The sequence below is a fragment of the Gorilla gorilla genome, chromosome X (assembly GCF_029281585.2).
Source record: "Gorilla gorilla gorilla isolate KB3781 chromosome X, NHGRI_mGorGor1-v2.1_pri, whole genome shotgun sequence".
Lineage (NCBI taxonomy): Eukaryota > Metazoa > Chordata > Mammalia > Primates > Hominidae > Gorilla > Gorilla gorilla.
Genome location: NC_073247.2, coordinates 26,662,294 through 26,677,889, shown reverse-complemented (window position 1 = coordinate 26,677,889; position 15,596 = coordinate 26,662,294). Strand labels below are relative to the sequence as shown.

The 15,596-nt window shown below is 38.4% G+C and overlaps 1 pseudogene; it reads left to right on the top strand.

The window, feature by feature from the left end:
- The first annotated feature begins 4,061 nt into the window (after window positions 1-4,061).
- LOC101145103 (large ribosomal subunit protein eL6-like) lies at window positions 4,062-4,925 on the top strand (annotated as a pseudogene).
- The last annotated feature ends 10,671 nt before the right edge of the window (window positions 4,926-15,596 follow it).

Here is a 15,596-nt window from a genome sequence, read left to right as displayed (position 1 = left end):
CATGGGTAACTCATTCTATTGGAGGGAAAAAAATCAATCAAAAATGTTTGTTTTCACTGTGAATATCACCAGGAACAAGATTGTTGCTGTGCATTTACTGATGAAATGTTTAAGGGGCAGCTGTAGATAATTCGTGTCTGTGCTTCCAGATCACAGAAATTGGCATTCACTTTAGAGATAGCAACTGTTTGTTTCTATTTGTTTTAATCTCACACCCAAGCTTTACTTGCTCCAATGTCATTCTAATATTGTTTCCTTGCCAAGGTGAGCAGTGAAAAACACCCGGTGTTGGGATCAAAGGTTAATCACAGGCACAGCTTCCAACTAAATAGAGGTGAACATGGCTACTACTGAATCTGCAGGAATCCGCTGTTGAGCAAAAAGCACCAGTCTAGGCATTGGGTGTGTATTATTTGTCTTTTGCTGCCTAACAAATTATCCCAAAATCTTAGCAGCTTTTTACAGAAATATTAATTATCTCACAGTCTGTGAGTCAGGAACATGTGCAAGGCTTAGTTGAGTCTTCTGACTAAGGGTTTCTCAGTGGGTCACAAACAAGGTACTGACGGGGACTGCAGTCATCTCAAGGCTTGATGGCTTATAATTTCACTCACATGGTTGTTGACAGTATTCAGTTCTTCACGGGCTGTTGGACTGAGGGCTTCAGTTTCTCTCTGGCTGTTGACCAGAGGCAGCCCACAATTTGTTGCCACATGAGCTTTTCCATAGGGCAGCTCACAACATGGCAGCTGGCTTCATCAAAGCGAGCAAGCAAGAAGAACCAAAGAGAGAGTGCAAGCAAGATGGAAGTCATGGTCTTTGGCAACCTAATCACTGAAGTGACATCGTATCACTTTTGCCATGTTCTACTCATTAGGAGCAAGTGATTAGGTCCAGCCCACGCTTAAGGAGAGGGGATTACAGGAAGGCGTGAATAGTAGGGAGAAGAGATCACTAGGAGCCATTTTAGAAACAGCCACCAAAGAAGACTTATATCTCAGTCAAGTGACAGTAATTACCAGCATGATACTGGTTATATTATTTTGCTGTTTTGCCCTCAGTTCTCCCATTTGTAAAATGGGGGGGTTGGACTGAATTGCCATTGGTGTTTACAAGATGTTAATAAGTTTATCCTATCTCTGGGATTGAATTGTTGGACATAAATGCCACAGGGCATTAAACATTCTTCATTATGTTAGCTAAGCCTTTTGGCCTCAAAGAGTAAGGTCTTTCTCAAGTTACCACAGGAAAGTGCTCATCTATAGTTAGGATCCAGGTGGTTTGAACTGAAATGGGAGGTAAAAGGTGATTCTAGGAATTCACTTCTTTCATCATATCCGAGGGGGCCTTTGTCATGGCATTTTTGCATTGTTCTGGAAATCTATTCCATTCTCCTCTGCCTTCTCCTTAACACATGTCTTTTACTTACTCGGTTTCTGCTTTCTCGCTATTTTAATTTGCCATGGTCCATCATCACCTGAATCCTACTATCTGACATTTCCTATATACATCCTTTCAATGACTAATGTATTCCATATCTCCCAGGGTAAATTCCTGAGAAAGACAATCTTAATGTTCTAGGTCATCATTTCATGTCAGGCTTTTTGGGAGATATGGAAGGTCAACACAGGCTCACTGTAAGTTATTGTACACCCATCCTCTAGTGTTTTGAATATCTTACACATGAAGGAACAAATCCAAGGACCACTTCTGATGAGCTCAAAATTCTTCCACTTCCATTTATAGCCTTTTCTTCTTTATTATTGATAAAAAATAGTGTACAACAAGATAAAAATCTAGGGTTGGGTATAAGTCTATGATCTGTGTTCTAGACTCTATAATAAAGACAGGAATCTAAACAACAAGAAAAATTAACTCAAATGTCTTGAGTGATTTGTTCTATTGATGAATTTGGAAACTATGACTTTTTGACCTCCCCTCACCTTTACCTTACCCTGAAGTATGGTGGGCAGAGAATTATCTGAATTACATCCAGGGAGAAGGTTTCAATTGATTTCAAACATTCTGAATTATTTCAGCTAAATTAAAACTTTTGCTAAGTCCCTGTTGACTTCCCAGTTTAGAGTACAGGTCACAGTAGAAAATCCAGGTCATTGAGGACATATTTACTTTGCTCTGAAGTAAGAATGGAGAGTGCCTTTAGATACACACACACACACACACAGGTCTTCTCTCCAATTAGGAATCAATCTGGCTTTGTATTTCCCTACTTTTGTTGAAAATAGAATTTCTAGCTTACAATGTAATTTCACTGATGTGCTACCCTTGTAATTAAATGAAGATTCAATGATTCTTTTGTTATCCTTGCTTGTTGATATTTATTTTCTTTGTAAAATCTCCTGAGGATTCATTTCTTCCAGAAAATCTTTTGCAACTTGATTCCTTAGTTGGGCTGTAATCAATTATATGCTTTGGGAGCCCAAAGACGGTTGAGTATTTTTAAATCCAGTCTCTATTTTACAGTTGAGAAAACTGAGGTCAAGTAAAACTAAGTGGCTTGCCTAACATCATGTAGCTAGTTAGTGGCAGAGCTATGACTGGAGTCCATGTTTTCATACAAAATTTAAAGACCTTTACACCTTAATTAGTCAACTGACAAAGTATTATTGAGTATCCCCTCTCTTCTCAGTTGTAAGTTAGAACCTGTTATGGAGCTAAGATATATCAAGAGAAATTAGAAATAATCATTTCTCACCAAAATTTCTACTTGTAGCCCTCAAATATGTGGGGTTTACATTTCACAGCAAGATCTCCTACTGTGGTAGTCATGGGTATCTATTGATCGAATGTCCAAAGTTCTACTACGGTTCTTCACCCACATTCAAATATATCATCTTACTACTGTTTGGGCACAAAGAATAATACCTCCAAAGCATGGTGGTTTGGCATGCTGAGCACTTAGAATTAAAAGAAATTGGAAGGCTCTCCTCCCTCTCCCAAGTGCAGGGAGAAACTCTGGTATTTCCTTATCTGACTAAGGATACTTATTTTTTAAAAGAAATGCAATTGTGTTAGGAACCATTCCTTGGGAATCTTGTCAAATAACCAGGAATGATTAATCATTGGAGAAGAGAAGAGACTAAAAGTCATCACCACACCTGGATAGACTTTTCATCTATGCTTCTAAGGGCAGTCTTGAGAGATTACCTGAGAGACTTTATCCACATAAGAAGACAATCTTTGTTCACAGTACAGTTCCACCCATCACCTTCCCATAGCTTCCCATTTAGTTTCCCAAGAAAATAATTTAAAACATAATGTCTGTAACCCAGGCCCATTTATTTTCGCTAAAAATCATGAACTACCTCTTTAAAATTGCCTACAGCACCCCACTTCACTCTCCCCTATGAAGAGAATAATTAAGCCTCAGCCATCTGGCCCTTTTTGTCTCATATTTGCTGGACTCCTGTTTCCATGTGTATGTTAATACATTTGTATTGTTAACAGAAAAAACAAACTCTGCAAAATATTTTAAACAGGTTTATTCTGAGCCAAGATGAGTGACCATGGCCCAGGGAACACAGTCTCAAGAGGTCCTGAGAAAGTGCACCTACAGCAGTCAGGTTACAGTTTAGTTTTGTACATTTTAGGGAGGCAGAAGTTACAGGCAAATATATAAATCATTACATGGAAGGTATATATCAATTTGGCCCAAAAAGGTAGGACATCTCTAAGTCATAGGTAGGTTTTAGGTATTCTTTAGTTGACAGCTGGTTGAGAGAGTTAAGCTATTGTCTAAAGACTTGAAGTCAGTAGAAAGGAATGCTTGAGTTAAGATGAGGGAGTTTGGGGGGCAAGGCCCTTGTTATGTAGATAAAGCCTCATAGGTAGCAGCCCTTAGAGAGAATAGATGGTAAATGTTTCTTTCCAGTCCTTAAAGGCATCAGACTCTCAGTTCATCTCTCCTAGATCCAGGAAAGACCTGGCTGCATTGATGGAGATTCTCTACAGATGCAAATTTCTCCCACAAAAGACAGATTTGCAGGGTCCTTTCAAAATATGTCAAAAAAATAGATTTTGGCTATTTCTCGTCTTGCAAGATGGCAGGTGAAAAAGTTGAGAAGCCAGATACTAAAGACAAGAAACCCGAAGCCAAGAAGGCTGATGCTGGTGGCAAGGTGAAAGGGTAGTTACCTCAAGGCTAAAAAGCCCAAGAAGGGGAAGTGCCATTGCAGCCGCAATCCTGTCCTTGACAGAGGAATTGGCAGATATTCCCGATCTGCTACGTGTTGCAGAAAGGCCATGTACAAGCGGAAGTACTCAGCTGCTAAATCCAAGGATCCAAGGTTGAAAAGAAAAAGGAGAAGGTTCTTGCAATTGTTACAAAATCAGTTGGTAGTGACAAGAATGGTGGTAACCGGGTGCTTAAACTTCTCAAAATGACTAGATATTATCCTACGGAAGGTGTGCCTCGAAAGCTGTTGAGCCACGGCTTCAGTCAGCACGGGAGAAAACTGCGAGCCAGCATTACCCCCTGGACTATTCTAATCATCCTCACTGGATGCCACAGAGGCAAGAGGGTGGTTTTCCTGAAGCAGCTGGGTAGTGGTTTGTTACCTGTGACTGGACCTCTGGTCTTCAATCGAGTTCCTCTACGAAGAACACACCAGAAATTTGTCATTGCCACCTCAACCAAAATTCATATCAGCAATGTAAAAATCCCTAAACATCTTACTGGCATTTACTTCAAGCAGCAGCAGCTGCAGAAGACCAGACACCAGGCAAGTGAGATCTTTGTCACAGAAAAAGAGAAATATGAGATAACAGAGCAGTGCAAGATCAATCAGAAAGCTGTGGACTCACAAAGTTTACCAAAAATCAAAGCTATTCCTCAGCTCCAGGGCTACCTGCGATCTGTATTTGCCCTGATGAATGGAATTTATCCTCACAAATTGGTGCTCTAAATTTCTTAAGGAGAACTTAATTAAATAATTGATATATATATATATGGGTAAAATATTTTTATTTCCCTCAGGGTCTGCTATCTGTCATGTGATGCTATACTAGAGTCAGTTTGGAAATCAAGCCACATTATACCTGGTGAATAAAAAGCCTGTTTAACAAGGTTTTATGGTTTGTAGAAAGTGACTTGACCTTTGCTTTGCATGACCTTAGGTCTTCTTTATAATTTAGTATTTTATTGCCACAAAGAATCTGGTTTTTCAGTCCTGGGATCTCTATTTTAACCCTAATGCTGGTCAATCGTGCCTAAACTGCAAAAGGGAGTTAACTCCCTTCCTGTCATGCCGGGAATTCAGCTTTTCAGGTTTCTCTGGGGTCTCCTTGGCCAAGAGGGGACCTGTTCAGTCAGTTGGGAGGCTTAGAATTTCATTTTTTGGTTTACAGCATGCTTTTTCTTTTATTAATCTGTCTATTGTCAGTCTGTTCAGACTTTCAGAGGGAAAGTTTGAGCTTCCCTACACTACTTAAGCTAGTTTACCATATCCTATTGCTTCCATCCCATCTTCTTCTCAAGACAGCCTAAACTCCTTACTCCTGAATACAACATATCCTATCCCCTTTGCACCTTTACTCATGTCGTTTTCCCCCTCTCCTTTCCACTTGCCAAAGACATTTGTGGTCTATATCAGGATCCTTTGTTTCCTTGCAGCATCTTTCATCTATTGTATTCTGCCGTGATTTCCTTTTGCTTGGAGCTCCCATAACAGACAGAACATTCATTTATTATTCCTTTCACTTATTGACACTGTATCCTATTCTAGGTACTGATCTAACTATGTGGATAAAGGGCATCAAAGACTTGCCAACATGATTTTTACCCTCTCGATGTTTAAAATTACACCAGGAAAAATAAAGCCACATAATTTTGGAGAGATAACATTTCTACATATTAACTTATAAAAGTTTTCTTTTTAAGTTCCCTTCTATTCTGCTTATTCAATCAGACAGCAGTGTGTTCTTTTTGGGGGATGATATATATGGAAAGGGCTGAAAAACAGAAGTAATCCCTTTTCTGACTTTATCCAAAAGACTAAGTTTGTAGGGTCTCCATGATATTCTGAGGATATCCTCATGGGTTATCAAAGAAGGTAAAAAGTAGTTTTTGTGTGTTTTCAGCCATTTTCAGAGTTTTGAAAAAGCAGAGGGAAGAGAGGTTTTCTTCTCTCCCAGACTAGAAATTAATTTCCCCTGAGAAATGGAACAAGAAGGTGAACCTAAGGATCTTGGGATAACTTCCTGGATGTTCTGCTGGCAAGCCTCCAAAGCTGATTGGCTCAATGGTGCATTTTACAGTTGAAAGTAGCAAACTATGTCCTTGTCCCAGTGGAGATGTTGTTAGAGATAGGGGATGACTCAGCAGAAGCCTTCATGGGCCATGACTGAAAATCAGATGGTCATTCTAAGCCCTCCTCACCCCTGCCTCCAATCAACATTTTGTCCCAAGACATAAGAAGCCTGATACAACACTGAGGAGAAGGTGGGGCACCACAGGAAGTACAGAGGCTTAGTAATCCATTAGCCTGTTGGAATGGGTATTTGGAGTCAGAAATTAAGTTAAAGTACAAAAAAATATAAAAGTGATAGTCTGTGTACCCTTGAAACTGTGGATGGAAGTATATTTCTGCTTTGTGCTTTAGTGTAACATTCTCATCTCCCTTAGTTCATTTTGTATTACTATCAACGAATATCTGAGGCTAGGCAATTTAGAAAGAAAAAACGTTTACTAGCTCACAATTCTGCTGGTTGGAAAGTTCATGATTGAGCATCTCCATCTGTTGAGGGCTTCAGGAAGCTTCCATTCTTGGCAAAAGGCAAAGAGGAGCCAGCATGTGCAGAGACCACATGGTGAGAGAGGAAGCAAGAGAGAGAGGGGAAAGGTGCCAGGCTCTTTTAACAACCAGGTCTCTCAGGAACTAATGGAGTAAGAAATCACTCAGTCCCAAGAGAGGGCATTAATCTATACATGAGGGATCTACCTCGTGACCCAAACGCCTCCCACTAGGCACTACCTCCCAATACCACCAAACTGGGGGCTAAATTTCAACATGAGATTTAGTGGGGACAGACAAACCATATCCAGATCATAGCATCATCTAACAAAATGTTCCCTTTGGGCATCCCAGATAATTGATACAAATGTCTCCATTTGTAAGCTGAACAATGTGTAGTATAAAAAATATTAAAAACTTTTAAAACCACTTGGTTTTGGACAATATATAACATGTCACTATACTCCAATGTCCCACAATGTCCTCAACAAACGTTCCTTCAAGTATGACTTGAGAATCTGTCACCAAAACAATCAAAGCAAAGAATTAAAGCAATTTAAAAATCTGCTAAAAGCAAAACATGTTCTAAAATCAAACTTAATCATTTCACAATAAATGGTGAAGGCCTGCCTAGGGAGGAACCTTCCCTCAGTTAGTTGTCACACTCTTTTTGTCTTTGAGGGATGTTCTGTGATACAGGGATTTTTTTTTGAGGTACTGTGATACAAGGTTTTTTGTTCCCTACCCAACTTTTGGACATTTTTGCAAATAAATATTTAACCCAGCTGTTTAAAATCAGTGATTGGCCAAGTCAATTTTTCTATCCTGCTGAGTGGTGGCCTCACTTTTATGCATTACACCAGATACGTGAGGGTTCACTCAGCATGTCCGAAGCAGAGTAACCAAAATTGGGACCTATTGTGCATGGCTGGCTATCCCATCTGGAAAGCCTGGGACATGGATGTGATTCCTGTGGAATGAAATTTGCCATTTTAAATTTGCACCCCAGCCAGTCATATCAACACTGTCTTCCTCAGTCAGGAATCCCCAGGAAGAAAGTGTTATAGATTCACTCTCAGAAGTCAAAGGAGAACGTATTTATCAAATGGAGGAAGAATTGTTCCTACCAAATAAATATTTCATCACTAGACCTTACATTATCCAGTACAGTAAGAACTTATCAAGTATGTTCTGAAACTGCTTTGCTTACTATCACATGTACTCCAAAGGAAGGATTTACATGGTAAACTTGAGTGAACACTCTAATATGAGCAGAATTGGCCATTATAGTGACAAAAAAGGAAAATTTACATTCTTATAAAGGCATTTTGAAATTTCATTATGCATGTAGTTTATTTTGCCCTTTGTCTTTCCTCTATGGAAAAATGAAACTTATTCAGTTTCGTGTTGATACTATGGTTGAGTTTGCTAAATATGAGTATTATTATAATTTATAAATCATAATCTCTTTGTTGTCATTTTAGTCCCTCAAAAGGGCTTCTTGCTACTCCAATAAGATTTCTGTTCTTGCCTCTTCCCCCTACTACTCCACCCTCCAATCAGTGTGTTTCTTTTGCATTGGCATTAATGTAATATAAGGGAAAGTGTGGGAAATGATATCTAAAAAAAATTGAGTAAAGTTTTAAAGATTGTTTTTGCTCCTATTTAGACCTAAGACAACAGGAACAAAAATATTTTTTAAATTGCAAAACATTGGTTATAAAAGGAAATTAAGCCAGACTACAGACACACACACACACACACACACACACACACACACACACGCACACACACACACCTGGTTGACCATCGTACCATGGTGCTGCAAACCATATTTTCTGGCCAGGATGCTTGAGTAGGTTACCATTTTCTTGCAGGCTTGGCATCTCAATATTATGGTTATAGCTCATAAGCATGGTTTATAATGTAATTTTCTCCAAATTTATATTGGTGAAACCAAGTGACCAGAAAAAAATGAGTTAATTTGAAGGCTCTAATCCAATATTAAAATGTTAATGGCCTTGAAGAGCTTCTAATCCTTCCAAATGAGGTCATGACATATCAGAGATAATAAGCCATCTTGAAAATATCCTAAGAACCAGGTCTCTGGGCAATGGTTTACAAACTACACAGCATCCATTCAGAATATTTTCCATCCCAATTTAGGAAGCAAATAAATAATTACTATTTTGAGGGGAGAATTATAACACTTAAGCATTCTGAGGGTTACATATTTTAAGGGACTAATTCCTTACTGCCTGATTTTTAATTCTCAATATATCTACTGTAATCTTTGCTAGTTTAAAAAAATATTTAAGTATTCAATAAAGTACACTAATTATACATGTGTAACTTGATGAACTTTTATGACTCAGATCAAAATATAGAACATTTCCAGTACTCTGGAAGGCTGCTTCATGTCCCTTTCCAGTCAATACCCCCTTTATTTATTTATTATTTTGAGATGGAGTGTTGCTTTGTTGCCCAGGCTGGAGTGCAGTGGCGTGATCTCAGCTCACTGCAACCTCTGCCTCCCAGGTTCAAGCAATTCTCCTGCCTCAGCCTCCTGAGTAGCTGGGACTACAGGTGTCCACCACCACACCCAGCTATTTTTTTTTTTTTTTTTTTTTTTTTGTATTTTTAGTAGAGATGGGGTTTCACCATGTTGGCCAAGCTGGTCTCAAACTCCTGACCTCAGGTGATCCACCCACCTCGGCCTCCCAAAGTGCTGGAATTACAGGTGTGATCCACCGTGCCCGGCCCAATACCCTCTTTTTAGAGATAAAAAATATTCTGACAGCTAAACAATATTAATTAACTTTGCTTGTGCATGAATTTCATACAAAGGAAATTATATAGTATATGTCATTTTGGGTCTGGCTTCTTTCACTCATCAAGTCTGTGAGAGCTATCCATGTCACTGTACGTTTTTTGTAGTTCATTTTTACTGTTGTGTATTATTCTATTATATGAATATACTACAATTGATATCTCTTTCTCCTATTGCAGGCATTTATGTTGTTTTCAGTTTAAGTTATTATGAATAAGGCTACTATGGGCAAGTTTGTGTATGTCTTTGGAACACATATGCATTCATTTTTCTTGGTTATTTCCTAGGATTTGATTGCTAGGTCATGTTTATCTTAAGTAGATGCTTATTTAGCTTAAGTAGTCACCATCAGTGTTTTAAAATGGCTTTACCAATTTACATTCCTACTAATAATGTATTTGAAAGTTCCAATTGCTTCACATCCTTGCCATCACTTGGTATTATCAATCTTATTAATTTTGGACCTTTTATTCAGTGTGCAGTAATATCTTATTGTGATTTAAGTTTGACTTTTCCTGAGAATTAAATAAGTTGTACACCTTTTTATGAACTAATGGACCATATGGATATTCTCTTTGTAAAGTGCCTGTTCAAGTCTGTTGCCTGCTTCTAAATTTGGCTATTTGTCTTTTTTTATATTTATTTGTAGGGGTTCTTCATATATTCTGGATATGAACCATTTTTTTGTAGATCTAAAAATGTTTCTCCATTTGTGGCTTGCCTTTTTACTATCTTAAAAGTATCTTTTGATGAACAGGAGTTCTTAATTTTAGGTAAGTTCAGTTTATCAATCTTTTTTATGGTTAGGGTTTTTAGTGCAATTTTAAAGAAAAAATTGTACCTTTTCTAGTTTTGCTTACTGGCCAACAAAAAAATACAAGAATTGAATCTAGCATTCTTACTGATGTGGACAATCAGAAAACTTTAAAATGCTATAAAACTCCACTAGAATAGCTAGAATTTTAAAGACTTTCAGAAAAAAAAAAAATGTTGGTGAGGATGTGGAACAACCAGAAGTCCCATTGCTGGTGTGAGTGTAAAATAATATACTCACTTTGGAAATCTATTTGTCAGTTTCCTACAAAGTTAAACATATACCCACTCTATAACCCAAAATTTCTACTTCTAGGTATTTACTTAAGAGAAATGAAAACATATGTCCACAAAAAGCCATGTATAAGAATGTTTACAACAATTTCATCTTTAATAGCCCCAAACTGGAAATAAATGAAATATCTACCTACAGATCAGATAAGCAAACTGTGGTATATTCATACAATAGAATAATACTTAGCGATAAAAAAAGAATTACTGATACAAACAATAACATGAATAAGTCTCACAAACATGCTCAGGGAAATATACCAGACACACAGAATACATATTGCATAATTTCATTTATATGAAGTTGTAGAACTTTCAAATTAATATGTGGTAATAGAAATCAGAACAAGCTGACAACTTTCAGTTCTAGAAAATATTTTTCTTGCAGAGAAAACACACAAAGAGTTGAACAATGCAGGGAGAAAAACTGTATTGTCTGAAAGACAAACACAAATACTACTGGCAGATAGTTTTAGTTTATATTTGAGGACAACAAGAGGGCAACTTTTATTATTAGCAGCCCAGGAAACATAAACAACGTGTGTCTGTGTCAAATGCTTTATTCTCCAGCACCAAAGGACATTTGGAAGCTTTGGCTCATAGGAAACCAGCCAGTGTGGCTATTAGGGAGGTGACAGTCAAGAGGATGAAAGGACTGGAGGGGAGGCAGAGCCCAAGGCAAAAGGAAAGAGGAAGGTCCGCTCTGCTACCCAAGAGAGAGGTCAGTTATTAAAGAGCTTCCAAAGACAGAATGCCAATTCTGAGACTTGTCCTAAGCAGATTTTTTCATTCTCTCTCACCACTTAGTTATAATCACTACTGTGACACAGATTATACATGCACTTTGTTGCTTATTGTTAGTATGTGCCATTGTGTGACCTTTGGACTGTTGAATTTCAGGGTTCAGCTTGCATTGATGCTTACTTCTCTTTTCTTCGTCTACTTTAATTAGGCCACAAGCAACGGGGCACCATAATTTCGTCTATTCTAGGTACAGCTACAGATGGAATTATTTCCATATTATGAGGAAATGAAAACGAAGGCAGGGAAAACATTGTGTCTGTGTTTTCTACTCCAATGTGGAAGATCTTTTGGAAGGCCTAAGTCTCACTGTTAGCATTTTTGAGATACTTTGTCTTTTTCTATGAGTTCTACATGTAGGAGAAGTGGGCATGATGAAAGTTATTTATGCAAGAGATGAGGCTCAGAAACATCGGCTGAAGGATAAGAAAACTGAGTAAGTGCATACACTGTTGGGAGGAATGTAAATTAGTATAGCCACTCTGGAAAACAGTATGTAGATTCCTCAAAAAAACTAAAGATAGAACTACCACATGATCCAGCAACCCCATTGCTAGGTAGATACACAAAAGAAAGAAAATCAGCGTATTGTAGAAATGTCTGCATTTCCATGTTTATTGTAGCCCTATTCACAATAGTCTGGATATTGAATCAACCTAAATGCCTATCAACAGATGAAAGGATAAAGAAAATCTGGTATGCGTACACAATAGAATACTATTCAGCCACAAGAAGAATGAAATCCAGTCATTTGCGGCAACATGGATGGAATTGGAAAACGTTATGTTAAGTGAAATAAACCAGGCACAGAAAGATAAATATTTCATGGTCTCACTCATATGTGGGAACTTAAAAAATTAATTGGAGCTGGTGAATAGAATGGTGGTGACAAGGCTGAGAAGAGTGGGGGAAGGCGAGCATGAAGAAAGGCTGGTCAATTGGTACAAAAATACAGTTAAATTATTTTATTTTATTTTAAATTTATTTTTTAAAAATTTATTTTATTTTTTTTAAAGACATCACTCTGTTGCCCAGTCTGGAGTGCAGTGGCATGATCATAGCTCACTGCAGCCTCAGACTCCTGAACTCAAGTGATACTCCCACCTCAGCCTCCTGAGGAGCTAGGACTACAGATACGTAGCTAGGACTATCATGCCTGGCTAATTTTTTAATTTTTTGTAGGGATGGGGTCTTGCTATGTTGCCCAGACTGGTCTCAAACTCCTGGCCTCAAGTGATCCTCCTGTGTCAGCCCCAAAGCACTGGGATTACAGGAGTGAGCCAGTGTGCCTGGTCCAAGAATATAGTCAGATAGAAGGAATAAGTTCAATATCACAGTCAGGTGACTATAGTTAATAATTTGTTGTATATTTGAAAATGATTAGAAGATGTAAAATGTTCCCAACACAAAGAAATAAGAAATGTTTGAGATGATGGATATCCCAATTATCCTGATTTGATCATTACACATTGCATGCATGTATCATAATATCACATGTACCCCATAAATATGTACATGTATTATGGATCCCTTTTTTTAAAAACTACAATAACTAGAAAATATAAAAGAAAACAGCAGATTTAAAGCATCTCTAATACTCAAGAGTTGGCCTGGTCCTATTAGCTAATCCTTGGTGTTGCTAAGAGCTAGCTTGGCACTTACAGCTAAACCATAGTGTTTTCTTGTTAAGCGTAAACAATCTCACAGAGCACCAGATTCAGATAAGCCCACTCTGACCGCGATGGATCAAGAGAAAATAAGACCACCTTGCAGTTATGTCTGAACACAAACAAAAACATGAACATCGTTCAAACCACAAGAATGATCAAATGGCTTTCTATCTTGGCTAATATAAGTAATGGATGCTGCCTTATCAATGACAGTGTTAGCCTCATACTAGTCTTCCTTCCTTTAGATAAGATTTATTATGATACTCAATAATAGAATTACCATTTCCTAACAGCATGTAATCTGGAATAAAGTCCTGCTTCCTGAACCTTCCTCCAAATCACCTACTACAAGTCCAAATACTATGATAAGTCCTAACACCCTCTATTGAGATGCCCTATGGCTCCCCATGGTGTTCATTCACTTTCATTGTAATAAGTCAATAAAGCCAACTTTGACTGGCTATAGGTGTGCTCCTGATGGTCTTTAGCTGAAGGACATTAACAGAAGCATAAAGAAATTGAGTGGAATTTCTAAGACAATGTGAATACCAAGAAAAATCACACCTTGAGGACCGTCTGCATATAGGTCAGTACCAAAACTCGATTACGTGCCACTTGAGAGACTTCTTGTACCTCAATCATTTTTAGCCTGGCCTCTTGGCTACTAGAAGCAGAAGGAAAAAAAACTTGTATGTCTCATTTGGAAACCTTGTATTGAATATGTGCCTTACTTAGATAAAGATGCCCAGGGAATAGGTGTATGGTGTCAATATTTAGTGGGTCAGAGATGATAAACATCTTTGTCAGAAAATGGGGCTCATGGAATCTGGAGAAAGACAGGTGGAATCATCGCTGGGGTGACTGATGTAACGGAAAAGTATTAAGAGAAACAGTGAGAGACTGAGTCCTGGAGTCCTTTCCATAACATTTACACCAGGAGAAAATGCTCTCTGTGCCTGAATCCTGGCCCCAGCCCAGACATACAAATGCCAGTTTCCTACAATGACTCTTGGTGAACAAATTCATTCCCAAGGCTCTAGGTTGTTTTGTGAAGACATTGTCCTTTTGACAGGACATTTACAGTTTTCTTTAACCACACTACTATGTGGTAGTTAAAAATCAGGTTCTGGAGTCAAAAATACCTGAGTTTAAATCCTAGCTGCATCAGTTATAAGTTACTGTTCTTGGGAAAGTTCCTAACCTCTTAGTGCTTCAATTTCTGTATCCAAATAACAGAGGCAATAATAACTGTACCAACTGCACCTGCTTTGTAGGATTTTGTGTTAAGTGCTTGCATGATGTTTGGCACACGGTAAGCTTTCAATGAATCATAGCTATTGTTCATATAATTGGTCTATATTTGGAAGTACAATGATGTCACCTTTTCCTAGTATCTGAATATTTGTTTTAAGAGAGTTTTACATAGATGTCAAACATACTTACGTAGTTACATGCGTACATATACACTCAAATACATATGTATACATATCCATACACAGATGAACACTTGCATTCATGGGCTTTTCATGAATACTGGGCTGGTCCTTAGGTGGGTAAATGCTGTGAAATTATGGGGCTCAGGTTAGCTCAGGAATGAATATAAGCCTGTAAAAGGCTAAAGGTGACTTTGTACATTTCTAAATCTTAGTGCTGATAAATTTTACTTGGCTTTTCCTGAGCTGTTTCCCTAAACTTAGAAGTTTGCTTCCTTAAATAATTTGACAGCCCCTCTTGTCATTTTACATTCTCCCACTAGTTCTTATCCCAGAAGTTATCATGACTGTTAATACCAGCCCTCTCCAACAGTGCTTTGGCCACAAAGGCACCAAAGAGCCATGGCGAATAATGACTTAACTATTGTTAATTCTTGTCCCTCAAAAGGGGGCCTGTCTGAAAGAAGTCCCAATAGACCGTAACTCCAAAGTCCACACAGTGATAATGTTTTTTATTAAAAAGAGTTTGGAATGGCTGGGCTGGGAGCAGTGGCTCACGCCTGTAATCCCAGCACTTTGGGAGGCCGAGGCGGGTGGATCACGAGGTCAGGAGATCGAGACCATCCTGGCTGACACGGTGAAACCCCGTTTCTAGTAAAAATACAAAAAATTAGCCGGGCGTGGTGGCGGGCGCCTGTGGTCCCAGCTACTCAGAGGCTGAGGCAGGAGAATGGCGTGAACCCGGGAGGTGGAGGTTGCAGTGAGCTGAGATCGCGACACTGCACTCCAGCCTGGGCAACAGAGCAAGCCTCGGTCTTAAAAAAAAAAAAAAAAGTAAAAAGAGTTTGGAGTGACTGCTCATAGCTTACAATGCTGTTTCAAAGGGAAGAATCAGGGAAACCATCTAACACAGGGGAAGTGTGATGGAGGATAAGTCAGAGTAGAAAAAGACAGTGACCTTACTCAATTATGCTTTAAAATAGCTTGTATTTGTGAATTTGACAAA